This window comes from Mytilus californianus, unplaced genomic scaffold, assembly GCF_021869535.1.
Source record: "Mytilus californianus isolate M0D057914Y unplaced genomic scaffold, xbMytCali1.0.p SCAF_4, whole genome shotgun sequence".
Lineage (NCBI taxonomy): Eukaryota > Metazoa > Mollusca > Bivalvia > Mytilida > Mytilidae > Mytilus > Mytilus californianus.
In genome coordinates this window covers 44,938,869-44,956,339 of record NW_026262690.1, presented here as the reverse complement: position 1 = coordinate 44,956,339, position 17,471 = coordinate 44,938,869, and positions in this window count along the sequence as shown.

Sequence of the window (17,471 nt, the reverse complement as noted above, 5' to 3'; positions counted from 1 at the left end):
GGAATTTAGAGGTGTACCTGCTCAAGAGGTTACAACAAACAAGCAACTGTGCCGGTGATTACTTTATACACCATCCTCTTTTTTTTTAACGAACATGGTCAATGAAATAGTCAATTCAATATAAGGTAAACAGACAAAAACTAGTTTTTCATAACTATCTTTGTAAATATAAATCTGATTTTTAGTTTATAGTAGATATTTATAATGTCAATTAACCTTTCGCCAAAGGAGTCAATATGCATAAGAACTGTTTTTTCTTGTGATTCTTCTCATTCAACCCTGTCCAGACCATAACGTTTTATATTTTGATAGTATACCATAAAACTATGTGTCGCCTATCATCCAGACCTGCATGTGCCCTTGACCTTTGTCTCAAGAGGAATAACTTTTTTTATCCTTTGGCGTATGCTTTTGATATATGGCACCTCAAAACGATGGATTACGTACCATGGAAGATGGCATTTGACCCTGACTCTTTACCGACAAGGACAAATAATCGATTTTTATATGCTCATCCCGAAAATATATATAGTCCTGCTTGCCATTTCAAGAACTTTAACATGCAATTAAGGGTTCGCCCCTTATATCGTTAATTGTTAAATATAAACATATATATTAAACACTGCCACGACAATACCTTTTAAGCGCGCCACTGATAGGTAGTGGTAGTGGTAGCGGTTGTGGTTTATGTGTTATTTTCAACCCCTCATATCATAAATCTAATTTATACACTTAACATTCCCAACCATTGCACACATATATGTATTATTCTAATTTGCCATGACAATAGCTTTCAGTACTGGAAAGTGTTTGTTGGACATTTTCTTTACTTGAGTGACGTCTAGAAATAAAGGGAAAAAGAAGTGGAAGGTACAAAGGGAACATTCAAACTCATAAGTCAAGAGAAGCTGACAACGCAATGGCAAAAAACGACTGACAACGCCATGGCAAAAACGACTGACAACGCCATGGCAAAAAACGAAAGACGACGAAAAGACAAACAAGTTCAAAAATCATTACTTAGAGACTGAGCAACACGAACCCCAGCCAAAACTTACAATGATCTCAGGTGATCTAGAAGGGAAAGCAGGAATTGCTCTACATAAAGATCAGATTTGAAGGTGAGACATAAGAGTTATGTCCACTAAAACAGGTCCACCTAGTTAAACATGTGTTTCGATGTACTGTTTATTGTTGTTTTTCTCTGATATTTGTCTAATACTTAGTAATTGTGTGATGAGTTGTTACAGATCACACAAGGCTTTCGCTCTTGTATAATTTTAACTTTTTAGATAACTGCTTTTGAAAAAAATGGAAAAAAAATATGACAATAAACTTTTCTGCCATTTTTTTTTTTACTTGTGTGATGGTGAATTAAATCATGTAATGAGTATTATCTGTTGTCTTCATTTTGCTATTATTATTATATAAATCTGCTATATACCTTATTACAGAGCATACGTCTACCTTAACACTACATTTATTTTGTCAGCATTTGTTAAAACCCTCCAAATTCAGATAAGTCGGGTAGGGCTAATATATGAACCTCTCAACTTTAATGAAAAAAAAGGGATTTTGCCGTTTCTTGGTATCGATTTTTTTTGCTTGCCACTACCATGTTATATCATTTTTGGTAAATTACCAGGAAAGGTCACCGTGAAAAGCAATTTCATTTGTCAAATACCTTTTTACTACTCTGAACCATTTTTCAATGAGTTGGTGCATACGTTGAATAAAAAAGACCAAAAAAGGAAATTTTATCAAAAAAATTAATCCCTTACAACTTGTACTATTCAAGCTTAAATTGACTTAAATAATCCCTAGGCCAGTCTTTATGAATTGCACTTAGAGTCTTGGTGGTTGTAAGGGGAGCGATTTGTTGTAATTATAAAGAGCCTATATATATTCATTTGTATGACCATGCATTCTTATCATAAAGGTTTATGTATGTTATTTATGTAAATTCATTGAAAACATGCAATTATATTGGTTGTTAATTAAGTTTACTGAATTACTAATTTTTAGGATTTAACATATTATTTTTTTCGATATTATGATTCATAAAAACTACAGATGTTTTGTGAAAGGTTAATCAGTTAAAACTGATTAGTTCATATTAGGGCTGTAATTTATATGTCTTTCACAATGCGAAGAATACGAATTTAAACATTTACTGATTGTTATTTTCCCTCTTCTTAAATATCTTTTCAAACTGATTACGTTATTTTTCTGTAAAGACAGAATTATAAAATCAAGATTTTGCGCATCATGTCAAATACCCCCCCCCCCCCCCTCTTTTCTAACTAAATTAATGAACAATAGAGGGTTTTTTGTGAGTTTTAATATTTGAATGTAAATTGGTTTTTTTTTTAACGAAAACAGTAAAATCGATATCACGGAAAATGAAGAGACACGTCCGTGACCATGCAAACGATTCAAAAACACTACACAGATACGTATCACCCACCTCACCAAAAGTGCCGAGTTAACTCAGGTCACTACACAGATACGCATCACACCCCTTTCCAAAATGCCGAGTTAACCAAGGTCGCTAGACAGTTTGCAGCACGCATCTCACCAAAAGTGCCGAGTTAACTCAGGTCACTACACTGACACGCAGCACACACCTCGCCAAAAGTGCCTAGTAAACCAAGGTCACTACACAGATACGCAGCACACACCTCACCAAAAGTGCCGAGTTAATTCAGGTCAATACACAAATACGCGGCACACGCATAACCAAAAGTACCGAGTTAACCAAGGTCACTACACAGATACGCAGCACACACCTCACCAAAAGTGCCGAGTTAACCCAGGTCACTACACAGATACGCAGCACATACCTTACAAAAAGTGCCGAGTTAACCAAGGTCCCTGCACAGATACGCAGCACACACCTCATCAAAATAGCCCAGTTAACCAAGGTCACTTCACAGATACGCATCACACATCTCACAAAAAGTGCCGAGTTAACTCAGGTTACTACACAATACACAGCACAAATGTCACCAGCGCTGCCAAGTTAACTCAGGTACCCAGGAAGGATAAGCAGCACTTATTACGACGATCGTGTTACTCATCTTAAATAAAGTCCAGTAGTTAGTAGTCGATAATAAGGCTTCGTACGATTACGGAATGATCGACGTCTCTCGTCTAACCCTAAGACATTGCCTTATTCTTTTACAAGCGGTATATGTTAATCACGTAGCCCTAAAACGTAAACGAATATGAATGTTCAAAATGAAAATGCAAAGTTATTTCAGGACAAATGATATGCAAGAACATGTATGACATGTTATATCGGAAAATAGCATAGAAAACTTGCAACTGTTAAAAAAACAACCACATACAAAAAACAAAAAACAAAAACAAAAAAATACTCCAAATTTCTGGATTTTTCTTTGTTATGAACAGAACGAAGTTAAGAATTTCGAACGTTCATTGAGCTATAGATCCATAAGGACCTGTATAAATGTATAAATACCCTGCCACGTCCGGTCTGTGTTTTTGTTACTTGCTTTTCTGCTTTGTATCGATCTGATGAGTTAAGCCCTTTTCAACTTATTTTTATAGTTTGTTCTTATGTTGTACTGTTACTACACTGTCCCAGTTCACCTTTTATTATGTCGAACTCAGTCAAACGTACATGACGTAACGGGCTAGATTTGATGGATGAATTTTTAATAATTATATCTGTGTAAATCATCATGAGCAAGGCTCAGATGAAAATGAATTGAAATGTTTTGAAAACCAAAATTATAAATTTACACGAACAGGGAATAGTTTTATCCATTTCATTTGTAATTTAGTTTCGGAACATAATAGTTTGAATGTTACCGTTCTGAATTTGCATATAATATCAAGTACTGTACAACAAGCAAGCAATATTCAATTCTATACATAATATGACATTTTTTAATAGAAAGAGAACATGTTTTTGTGATATGCAGTGTTCGTACACTTATTACCAGACCAAATGTCTTAGCGGGATTTGTATCTTGATAGATCACGCTAAAAGACGTGTCGATCCACCCATGTAGAAACATTTTTCCGAGGTCAAGTCCATCAGCTCTTACTCTTACTCGTAAATACCATGTGTTTAGCATTAAAGGAGCAAACTGAATTTTTCCGTCTTTGGTTTGACATGATCGGTAACAGAACTAATAACCAAGCACGCTACAACGATATTGAATTACACGAAGATACCTACAAAACATTTCTGCATTATTTGTATCCATCATAGTAGCTATTATATCCGATAAAAAAAGAACAAAATCTATGGGACAACAAAAATCTCCAATAGGAAGAAAATCCTATAGTTAATAATTGTTTTGAAAATAATCCCTCAGACATACCTAAAAAATGGTGTGCCGGATATGTCATCATGAAAATGCAAATAAATGCGAGAAAATATATATAATGTATTTCAATGAAATACAAAATTATAACCTGATTTTTTTGATATACCGAAAATTTAAAAAATATACTATATTTCAAACCCGTAAACACAATTAAAAGTAAAACACTAGTTCCTATATCAAAACAGTTATTTTGTTATTCTTGATATATTTGCCTGATCTTACATTTGTTTATGTACAAAAGTGCATTAAAATATATTTCATGTTTTTATAATTGTCACAAACTTATTTAGCTTCTTATAAATGATTATAAAGATTAGAAGATGAAAACTATATTTAAGAGTTCACACAGACTAGTGTTATAATCGCCATTGCAAATTAAAGTTTGACGTCGCACTTCTTTATCTGCAATCCACAAGACTTGACAACCTTGTAAATTGTATATTCTTGATGGAATACCCTCATATACATTTGACAATTAGGAAATGAGACAAATTTAACACGCAATCATGGGAGGGACATCTGTTATGAGATTTATCAAAACCTCAATGGGAATATATAAGTTGAATACGAATTTGCCGAATAAGCAAAGAATAATCTAGCATAGGTCAACATTGGAAAAATGACTAAGTTGAATGTTATAAATAAGACCATGTCCAATGGAATCTCAAAAACGAGTTTATTCTCTTCGGTTTTTAATTCATATTAAGTTCAAGATAGTTTTAGGAAAATAGAATAGATTGATGAGATTCGTTTTACAGCTTGCCGACGAAGGATAACTAGCTGTTATCCGAAATATTTATTGAAACTTGTATCTACTATTTAGTTTTTTAGATATTGGTGCTGGTTTGTACATTTTTAGGCGTTATATATAAACAAGTCTAAATTGAAAACAACATTCAAACCTATGATTGCGTTGGATAAAAATCACAGTTTTAATACGTGTGCATGCAAAACAAATTTCTTGGTAGAGGGGTCTAAATACAGTACAAACAACATTTTCCAAAAGACCAAAATAGTGAAAAAGTATATTTCAACAAAACGCATTTGACTAGCAGGTTGAACAACGGATGTTCTTAAACCCTGCTGACTGCCATGGCGATTGCCAAATAAACGGATCACCAGATGTAACAAAATGAATCTTAATCATAAATTTAATACCAAACAGAAAACAATAAACTTGCGGAAAAGATGGTATACCGCAAACATGAGGTGCAAAACTTTGTACACCATATCCGGATCAATATGGATCTTTATTATTAAATTAATATCAAACAGAAAACAATAAACTAGCGGAAAAGATGGACAAATTTGTACACCATATCCGGATTTCGACAAGTAATGTCTCTTCAGTGATGTTAGGAATCGAAACGGTATTTGGAAGGTCATATAATTCACATCAATTTAGGATTGATTCCAACTTATATAATCCGTTCATCCTATTTTGACTCTTCAAAATTTAAGAGTCTATCCTAAATTGAGGTAAGTTATATGGCCTTCCAAATACCGTTTCGATTCCTAACATCACTGAAGAGACATTAATTGTCGAAATCCGGATATGGTGTACAAATTTGTCCATCTTTTCCGCTAGTTTATTGTTTTCTGTTTGATATTAATTTAATAATAAAGATCCATATTGTTACATCTTATGATCCGTTTATTTGGCAATCGCCAATGGCAGTCAGCTGGATTTAAGAACATCCGTTTTTCGACCTGTTAGTCAAATGCGTTTTGTTTAAATATACTTTTTCACTTTTTTGTTCTTTTAGAAAATGATGTTTGTGCTGTATTTAGACCCCTCTACCAAGAAATATGTTTTGCATGCACAAGTATAAAAATTGCGGTTTTATCCAACGCAATCATAGGTTTGAACGTTGACTTGTTTTTAATTTAGACTTGTATATGTATATATAATATATATAAATTGCGTAACAATGTTATTTTAACACACTATTTAGTATGCAAATATTAAAATGTTAATAATATTTAAAATGTGATAAAAAACAAGAAACAAAACAAAAAAACGCAATTTTTCGTTAGACAAACTAGCTTCATCGAGCGTCCATCTATCCAGGTGACATCGGATGCAGATAAGAAACTTTATCAGCTCATTGTTCATTGAATTTTGCTGAATAATAAATAGATTCAAAATTTGGATGAAGTTCAAGATTATTTATTAAATTACGAAATCTGTTGTTGAAGTAAGGTAAGATTGCAACGTCGATTGACCAATATTACAGAGATATTAAGGCGATGCTATATAATAAATCATCATCTGTCTTTCCTGTATCTTTTCCCGTCTTTTTCATTTTGACCATCAGGTTTTAAAGTATGGAGCTGGTGGATCCAAAAGTTTTATCTTCTCCTTCTCGCAGTGGTGTCCCACTCAGTGTTCACTTTTATAATTTGAAGAAAAACATTATCAAAAGGATGTTTCTTTGAGCGAAGATATATTGTGAGGGGACAGTTTTTGTTGATTTTGTACCATGATCGATGGTTATTTAGCCGAATATTAAATTTGTCCATTGTTTCTCCCACGTACTGAATTTTACAGCTGTTACATGTGAATACATAAATTGAGTTCTCCGTTCTACAGTTGGAATTTACGTAAATGGTTAAATTTTGTTTTGTAGAGGAGCTGATGAAAGAACTGCTAGTATTGGCAGCTTTACAACATTAACAATTCCTTCTTCCACATTGTTTGTAGCAACCAGGAGGTGGAGTGGGTTGGTTTGTTGATACAGCTGTCACTAATTTGTCACGGATGTTTTTAGGTCTTCTGGAAAATATTTGTTTCAAATTAGAGCCATTCTCTATAATTTTCTAATGCTTTCGAACAATGGATGACACATTTTTAAAATCAGGATATATATATATATATATATATACATAGTTAAGATCCATTTTGGCAATGGCAGTCAGCAGGGTTTAAGAACATCCGTTGTTCGACCTGCTAGTCAAATGCGTATTGTTAAAATATACTTTTTCACTTTTTTGGTCTTTTGGAAAATGTTGTTTGTGCTGTATTTAGACCCCTCTACCAAGAAATTTGTTTTGCATGCACACGTATAAAAAGGCGGTTTTTATCCAACGCAATCATAGGTTTGAACGTTGTTTTCAATTTAGACTTGTTTATATACATATATATTTATAGAAGTATATTGAAATGCAAATTAAATACGTACCAGATCTTCTAGAATTGGCGATACTCTGCAGATAAGGAAAACATTATAAACGTCTTTTAAGTTTTGCGCAACGATACTCATATAAGATGGTAACGTACAAAGAGGATGTTATTAAATCGTATTGACACATATTTCGGCTGAAGAATTAGCCTTTTACATACCAGACTCAAGCTAGCGACCAATTCCAGCGACCAATCAAGCTAGCGACCAATTCTATCGACCACTAAAGTTAGCAATGAGAATCAACTTGTCAAAGAATCATAATGCGGTATGTGTGAAAACCACAAAACCCCATTATAAAGAAACGTTCTGTTAAAAAAAATCTATCTACCAGTACGGTATATATTGTTTTTTGACGTTTAAATGACCAGAGATGTCCAGCATTTGAAGTGAAAGTGGAACACATCAACACCAATGACGTCTGTAACTGAATGCTCTGACTAGCTTGCTTAATAAATGCCGGCATATTGATATCAAGGAGTAAAGAAATATATAGTTTTTATAAAGAACAAAACGTGTCAGCAATTAAAAAAAAGTCCAAATATCTTAATAAAGCCTGTGTCAGATGTATGATGTTTGATGAAATTTTGAATATGTCTATTATTAATACAGTCTTTGTTAACGAACTATTTTTATTCCGCTGCATCTAAACACATACTAAATATTATCATACATGTATTTATATATATGAAAGTGCAACCCCTCCCAGTATTTTACACCATTGGGAAAGGGACAAGTTGGGAAAATAACCATATTTTGAGGTCTTCTTTACGTTTTCTGTGTTTTCCATACTCTAAACCTATCATATTGTAAACTTGGATCAGTTATTGCAAATAAATATTAAAGACGTCTATCTCATAAGCATATGATGGCTATATAAAAGCACATGGCGGATCAGAAATGAGAACAAAAAGTAAACAAATCGAATTTAAAAAAAAAACAAGAATATCTGTCCATGATGATTTGCTCGCACATCATTTTCCATATTCAGTGAACCGTAAAACTTGTGTCAAAATGCTAATTTTGGCATTCAATTTAGAAAGATCACATTATGATGAACATGTATACTACGTTTCAAGTTGATTTGATTACAACTTCATCTTCAACTACATTCATTAATAACGTTAATCTAATGCAGTATGAATGGACGGACGGACGGATAAAAGAACGAACGAACGAACGAACGAACGAACGAACGAATGAACGAACACACAGACCAGAGAATATCATGCGCTTTACTATCGTAGGCCGAGCATAAAATATATATTTAATGTGAGTTGACTTAAACTTGTTCCTTAGTACAATATATATGCTTTCAAATAAACGAAATAAGAAAAATACTATGTGCGATAGAATTACTATATACTGGCTTTCCATACACTCGGCATCCTCAAATATCCTGTATTTTTTAGAAAAGGAACTTTTAATGTCTATTTCCTATACTAAATATGAAAACATATGGAAGAGCAAGCTGTAAGGGTGTATTTCATGCCGATAATAAGTACTTTCAAATGAAATTATACGTGCACTATTTTGTACGGCATGCACCTTTACTTGAAATAAATGTATCGACAGGTAAAAAAGACTTCTGATTAAAGGAAAAATGTACACTTTGAACCCCTACAATTCCCGAATGGGCCTAACCCCCAAAAAATTATTTCAGTGGGCTCTGCTCTGATGTATTACCTTTCATTTGAGCCATGTCCGGTAAAGAACTTTGCCGGACGAAGCTGGCGAGGCTTACCGAAAGAGTGTAGGGTGGACACGTATTTTTTTTTTAACAACAACTTTGAACCCCTACAATTCCCGAATGGGCCTAACCCCCAAAAAATTATTTCAGTGGGCTCTGCTCTGATGTATTACCATTCATTTGAGCCATGTCCGGTAAAGAACTTTGCCGTACGAAGCTGGCGAGGCTTACCGAAAGAGTGTAGGGTGGACACTGAAATGATTTTTTGGGGGTTAGGACCTTCTGGGAATTGAAGGGGTTCAAAGTTGGTATTATTTTTTTTACGTGTCCACCGTACATTCTTTCGGCAAGTCTCGACAGCTCCGTACGGCAAAGTTCGACGCCGGACATAGCTCAAATGAAAGGTAATGAATCAGAGCAGGACTCACTGAAATGATTTTTTGGGGGTTAGGACCTTCTGGGAATTGAAGGGGTTCAAAGTTGACATTCAAAGTGTACGGTTTTTTTTTTTAAACAAAAAAATCTTTACATTTCTTTAAGTAAGGATGCATGCCGTACAAAATAGTGCACGTATACTTTCAATTGAAAATATTGTTTGTGGGCATGAAATGTTCTCTTACAGTTTGTTATTTTGTAGGTTTTCATTTTCAGTATAGGGAATAGACATTAAAAGTACCTTTTCTAGAAAATAAAGGATATTTTAGGATGCCGAGTGTATGGAAAGCCAGTATATAGTCATTCTTTCGCACATAATATTTTTCTTATTTCGTTTATTTGAAAGCTGATACATTGTACAAAGGAACAAGTTTAAGTGAACTCACATTAAATAGTTATTCTATGCTCCGCCTACGACAGTAAAGCCCATAATATTATCTGGTTTTTGTGTTCGTTCGTTAATTCGTTTGTCCGTTTGATCGTCCATTCATACTGCATTAGAATGACGTTAGTGTTGAATCTAGTCTAAGATGACGTTGTAGTCAGGTCAACTTGAAACTAGGTACACATGTTCATTAAAATATGTACTTTTTAAATTATTTACGGTTCACTGAATATTGAAAACGATTGTGCGAGCAAATCATCATAAACAAACACTCTTGTTTTTTTTTTTATTATTATTCAAATTCTAAAAACTCTTTAGCTTTTTATTCTGATTTCTAAACCCCAAAGTACTATTGTATAGCCTTATGTGCTTGGGGGATATACGCTCCGTTTTTAATATTTTGTTTACAATAATTGATTTATCTTTGCGATCTCGGTTTAGAGTTTGAAAAACAGAGAAAACGTAAAGAAGACGTCAAAATATGGATTACTTTATTTCCCAACTAGTCCCTCTCCCGATAGAATAAACTCCGGAGAGGGGCGCACCTTTATTCATATGATAACATATATACTGACCAACTTTAGAAACGCAACACTAGATTATTCTTTTTAAATTTTCGAATGAATGTGGCACCGTCAAAAGCAATGACTGCCTGTAACAAATGCCAAAATGATTGTCAGAAAGATCAACCAATTCTGATTCACATGTTTTGGCTTCTGTTTTACACCTTCTGAATATGCGTTTGTGCCATCCATTACAATGGGTTTTGGCAATTATGCGGTTGGAACTTCAGGGCTTTAAATGTTTTTCTTCAGTCGATTCTTTGGCAGTCCAGTTTATGGGAAACGTTTATGGCATGAATCTGTGCGCAATTGCATTCGGCAATTTGATGAGCAGTTGACGTTGCGGCCGTAAACATGTCTCGCAAATGACGTTGCGTAATCAAATTCTATTGACGTTGCATTGTCACTACATGTTGATCTGGTCATTGATGGTCAGCAACAAATCCTGTCTATCTGTATCGTTGTCGGCAAGACAGTAAGACGAGTTTCTGAAGTCAAACTGTATGGTTGCAGCACGTTCACGTTTTCCTGTTTGCAGTATTCTTATGGGCTGATTCAGTGTTTTATTCCTCAGTCTTGGCAATATGGAGATGCAACATTTAAAATTGATTTAAGTGTGGCAAAGGATTGGAAGAACTGTTTCACGAAGCAAAACAAACTGAAAAAATCTTTTATGGGTTCCAAATTTCGCTTTAAGAAATTCGTGCGACTTCAAAAATCCGGTATGTTCAATAACCACAGGTAAGTCAGATGTTGATTTTTTCTTAAGAGAAAGAAGTATGGTAAGCATTAATAGTAGTTGTATGAGAATCAAACATGATGTAGGAAAAATAATCAACAAAATGAGTGTTGCGTTTTTAAAGTCAGTCAGTATAGTATGTGTTCGAATGTAGGGGAATAAAAATAGTTCGTTAACAAAGAATGTTCCTTAGCTTTTTGTGTGTTTTTCGCTGTGCATTTACTGATTTTGTGTCATGGAGGGATACCCCATATCCTTTGTGTTTCTATTGTATTAAATTGTTTTGACTTTTACGATTTTCTGGCACGTTATATTTTACTCATTGCTATTGATGCAGACATTTAGCAACCAAACTAGTTAGTGCATTCAGCTACAGACGTCATTCGTATTGTAGTGTCCCTTCTCCCTTAATTTGATGGACATTTCTGGTCATTTAAACGTTAAAAAACAATGTATATACCGTACTGGTAGATATATTTTCTTTTTAACAGAACGTTGTTTCATAATGTGGTTTTGTGGTTTTCTCATATACCACATAATGATTCTTAGACAAGTTGATTCTCATTGTGTTCTTTAGTGGTCGCTAGAATTGGTCGCTAGCTTGAGTCTGGTTTATTCAGTGTGTCTATTTCTGTATCAAATATTACTAGAAGTTTGTTACGATGAATTACAGACATTAGGTCAATAAGAACCCATTCAGTTATAGACAAATGCAGTTTATAGCACAAAATCGAGAACAGGAGATTTGATATTTGCTGTTTCAAATATAAAACACCTAAATAAACTATCCACAAACAGGAAGTGATAGCACGGTAGATGTAAAAATGGACAATACGTTACAACTCATCATTATCAAGGATGCAGACCAAACATAAAATCACTCCCTTCAATAGAAGCCAAGAAAACTTTCACGAACTTTTTCTAATCGAGGTTTTTCGGACAGACGGACGGACGGACGGACGGAAGGACTGAGTCGAGCTGAACTAGACCTAATATCGCCTTCGGCGACGCAGGTAAACATGGGGTTAATTAAAAGTTTTATTTACAATTCATGATATAGATATAGGAAGATGTGGTATGAGTGCCAATGAGACAACTCTCCATCCAAGTTACAATTTATAAAAGTAAACCATTATAGGTCAAGGTACGGCCTTCAACACGGAGCATTGGCTCACACCGAACAGCAAGCTATAAAGGGCCCCAAAAAAATTACTAGTGAAAAACCATTCAAACGGAAAAACCAACGGTCTAATCTATATAAAAACGAGAAACGAGAAACACGTATGAACTACATAAACAGACGACCACTACTGTAACCAGATTCCTGACTTAGGACAGGTGCAAACATTTGCAGCGGGATTAAACGTTTTAATGGTACCAAACCTTCTCCCTTTTCTGAAACAATAGTATAACATCACAACATAGAAAAAACACATGTATGCAAACTGCAATTATTGTACATAATCCTGTAAATGAGAAAAAGAAACTATTTTATCCTACTCTCACCTGCCCGTTCATGTACAACTTTTGTAGGCGTGAGAGCCTGAATATTCTGATTATTTCTGTTTTCATTAATAAGAGTGTTATCTTTATCATTTTGATCATATCATAAAGCTATGACTTTCATATTATACTGTTACATCATGATTTTTTTTACCCAAACTAGTCCCATCTTGACCTTTTGTTATAGACTCGTCAAATAGCTGATATCGCAACCTTCGTAACCACAGGGGTATATCTCGGTCATTACATCTCTTTCATTTATCATATAATTATATCACCTTTTTTTTTCCTCATTTCAAATAAAGGTGGTTTGCATTCAACTACTAAATACGATCCAATCCATGGCGATCTCAATTTCTGACTATATGACCATTTTTTGTTGATGAATTTATTTTATAATATGGAATATGACAGTTGTTTTTCACTTTTATTGATATCATTTGATTTTGTCAGTTTTTATGGATTTATCCTTTTTTAATTTACCTTGGAGTATTTTTGTTATACTTTTTTATAAACTTGGTCTCCAATACTGTATGGATGTTGTCCTATTCGTAGATCATAGTCCCCTTTTTGTCTGTTTTGAGATGTTTGTATTTTTTCTCTTGCAAGTTGATGTACATCCCTTAGATTTTCTGCCAATTGAACAACCCATAAATCTGGTTCCATACTACTTCGAGGTAAAATTCCAAGTAGCAATTGAATAGGTTGTATTGTCTCCCGCCCTAACATAAGACAACAAGGCGTGAAATCTGTCTATTGACCATTAAATGCAAAGTCATTGCTAAAAAAGATAAATCCTGGTTCATTTGCGATTCTTCTCACCTATGTAACAACGTATCATGTGACACTACTGTGTCATATTGTTCTATTTGTCCATAAGGCGTTGTAATGGTTTTTGTAATCTCTAGTATCTCACATTAGGATTTGATTAGATTACTATTGAATATTGGCATCTTGATCTGAGTGAATTTCGAGGGGGACACCCGAAGGTTAAAATAAAATGTACGGAGAGCTTTTTTGCCAGTTGATAGTGCCTATTGTTCTGGCAAAGCAGCCATCTCTACCAATTTCGAAAATTCGTCTATCGTCATCATGATAAAATTGTTTCCACTTTCACCTATATTTATGGTCAAGGTATATTAATGTTATTTCTTTCCGTTGGAAACCCTGCATGGTAAAAAGGAACACTACTATCGGCCATGAACATCGGCTTTTTTTATTTTGAGTACATATTCCACAAATCCATAATTTTCGCGATCACGTGACATGTGCCACTTAAAATGCTGCGTTAACTTATTCTTATCTGTGTCTTTCTTCGGCTTTTATGATGAACCTCTTGTTTAAGGGATACTAGAGTAACAAAACAAATATCTCCGTCGAACTATCAAATATTCATGCATAATGCGAACCATGCATTTATGATGTAGAACATCATTTTTAATTTCAAGAGAGAAATTACAAAGCCACAAAGCTTTTGTCACTTTTCTACTAATTTGAATTTAGCTTTACTTGGCTCCTTCCCTGTCTTGAGTCATACATTCACCTGTGAAATACCAGGATCAGTCAATTGTTCTTCTCTCAATTATTCTGTTGTATAATGATTTACCCAGTTGTAAATTGCCGTATCCTCTCCTAGATATGGAATTGAAGCATTTAAATCTTCCTCATCTTCTTGATAACGAATAGTTGTGTTTGAATCTTCATTTTCTGCATCATGTATTCACGTTGATTTTGGGTCTACACCATCGACTAATTTAACTGTTTCTGTATTTTGAGACAGAGCATGGAGCCCTTAATTTTTGCTAACTTTTGCTTCTTTTACATGCACTTCTTTGATGATCACGATACTTTCATTTATAGGCAAACCTGTATTTTCAGACAATGGCAATACATCGTCCACATCAGCCTAAAAGATAATGTTTGAAATGGCGTGTAAATTTGACAACAGCTAATGATAATTCTTCTGTTCTTGTGTTACAATACCTACGCTATTGTCTGAATGCCTTTTATAAGACTAAATGCTTGTTCATGATGAACTTGCCAACTGTACTTTTCCTCTTGGTGAGCAAGTTTATACAGACATACTGTTATATTAGCAAAATGTTGCACATGATATCAGTGGTAATTTACAAAACCAAATCATGATCAGAGCAATTCCTTTGCATTTTTACAGATTCTGCTGTCTTTTGGAGAAACAGTGATTCCCTTCACGTTTACCAATTTTCCCGGGAAAACAACTTCCATACGGTCGAGCTGATATTTTTTTGGTTTCAATTTTTAAATTATATTTACTGAATCTCTTAAATACTTTGCAAAGGTTTGCAATAAAATAGAGAATGGAAATGTGGAATGTGTCAAAGAGACAACAATCCGACCAAAGCGTAAAAAACACAGCCGAAGGCCACCAATGGGTCTTCAACACAGCGAGAAAATCCAGCACCCGGAGGCGGACTTCAGCTGGCCCCTAAACAAAAATGTGTACTAATTCCGAGAAAATGGACGTCATACTAAACTCCTAAACATAAATGAACTAAAATTAAAAAACATACAAGACTAACAAAGACCAGAGGCTCCTGTCTTGGGACAGGCGCAAAAATGCGGCGGGGTTAAATATGTTTAGTGAGATCTCAACCCTCCCCCTATATCTCTAGCCAATGTAGATTAAACAAACACACAGCAATACGTACAGTAAAACACAGTTTAAAAGAAGTCCGAGTCCGATGTCAGAATAGGTAACAAAAGAAACTAAGCAAAATGACAATGATACATAAATTAACAAATGACTACTAGCAGTTACTGATATGCCAGCTCCAGACCTCAATTAAACTGATTGAAAGATTATGTCTTCATCATATGAAAATCAAGCACAATCCCTCCCGTTAGGGGTTTAGTATCATACCATCAAAAAATATATATGAAGAACATAACCCGTATCATGCCAACAACTGGTTTTAGAATAAATGTGTTTAATCAAAATCACTCTCTGCGACTAAAGTTGTGTCATCAAAGGATTCTTTAGCAACAACACTTTCAAACTGGAGTGATATGAAAAAAATTCTCAATGTTGCGGTCTCCTCCTTGGCACAAAGCATAATCCGCATAATCCTCCTCTATTTTCATCGCAATCTGCGAACGTGACATATCGTCCTCCATTTCCCCGCAAAACTTTGAAAGTGCTAAGTTATCGACGTCCCTCTCGGATATTTGTGAGAGGGCAAAATTTTCTTCATCGTCATCTAAAAAATCCTGCATTTCCTCCGACATTTTAAGATTTTCCGGCAGACTCGTGCAGTATTTTAACGGGAAAAAAATAACGTCACTTTAGCCTCACCTTAATCATTCACATATTTACATGTATGATATAGCATTTTCATTGGTCATATTACAAATCATATATAGCTACGCCTTACTCATTAAAATCTGAATTCGTAAGAGCTGTGCTGTATATCTAACTTATAGAAGTTGATTATTTTGTGTGTGTATTTCGTTTTTGGTCAATCCATTTCATCATAGATAAATAACAGTGTTTTACAATCCAACAGACCTAGTCCAATTTTAGATGACAATCGGTCCATACCGGGAAGTTGTTGTTTATCAATACAGGAGACTGAATACATGAACGTTCACATACTTTATTTTCCCATCCAACATATATACAGTCAGTTCATAAAAAATATTTACAAAACAGTTATCATGGCAACATAAATTAACCCGCCGCTACTCGCAGATCGAGAGCGGGCGAACCGGTGCGTCACATGGTTCTCACTCTTTTCCTCCTCCCTTTTCTTTTCAAAATTAACCTATATAAAACATATGATCATAGAACCGTTTTGACCAATGAAAAAAGAAAAAGGTACTTCTAAACAAATAGTTTGCAAACAATGAAATATACCAAAAGCAGATTAAATCACATGTTAATTGACATTATTCAATCTATATACTGTAACAGTAAAATTCATTTGATGACCATTGTTGTCAAAAAGTATTCTCACGAAAGAATCTAAATCGTAATCCATAAATATTTCCTAGTAACGCTAACACGACTTATAAATGTCTCTAATAAAATATTTGTAAAAGTGTTCAAAAATCTGATTTTCCGAATAAAATGCACTTTTTGTTTCATAACAATATTGAAACTTATGAGGAATGATGACTTTTGATACCAAACACGACATAAAAAGAAGAAAATACTAATCTTTACAAATTCACGCATTTTTTCAACATGTCAGTTTTCTATGTTGTGTTTGTGTACTGTTGTTATTCGTTTTTCGTTTTTTTTGCCATGGCTTTTGAATTTTCCTTGGAGTTCGGTATTTTTGTTATTTTACTATTTTGTGTATGTTTGTTTTCGACTTATGCGTTTTGATATCCCCTTTCGCCTCTCTTTTGCCTATATAGAATATAACTTGATTAAGATATATCGTCTAGTATAATCAAATATTTCAATAAAAAAGTTACAAGGATAAAGTTGACAGTTTAATAGTTGTAATTAAATCATTTAAATTTAGAAATTGTGAAGTGCTTAATACATTTTATAAGAGAATATACGAGTAAACAAAACAAAACGAACTGTATTTTGGTTAAAAATTATTTTGTAAATTTGTATATTGAAT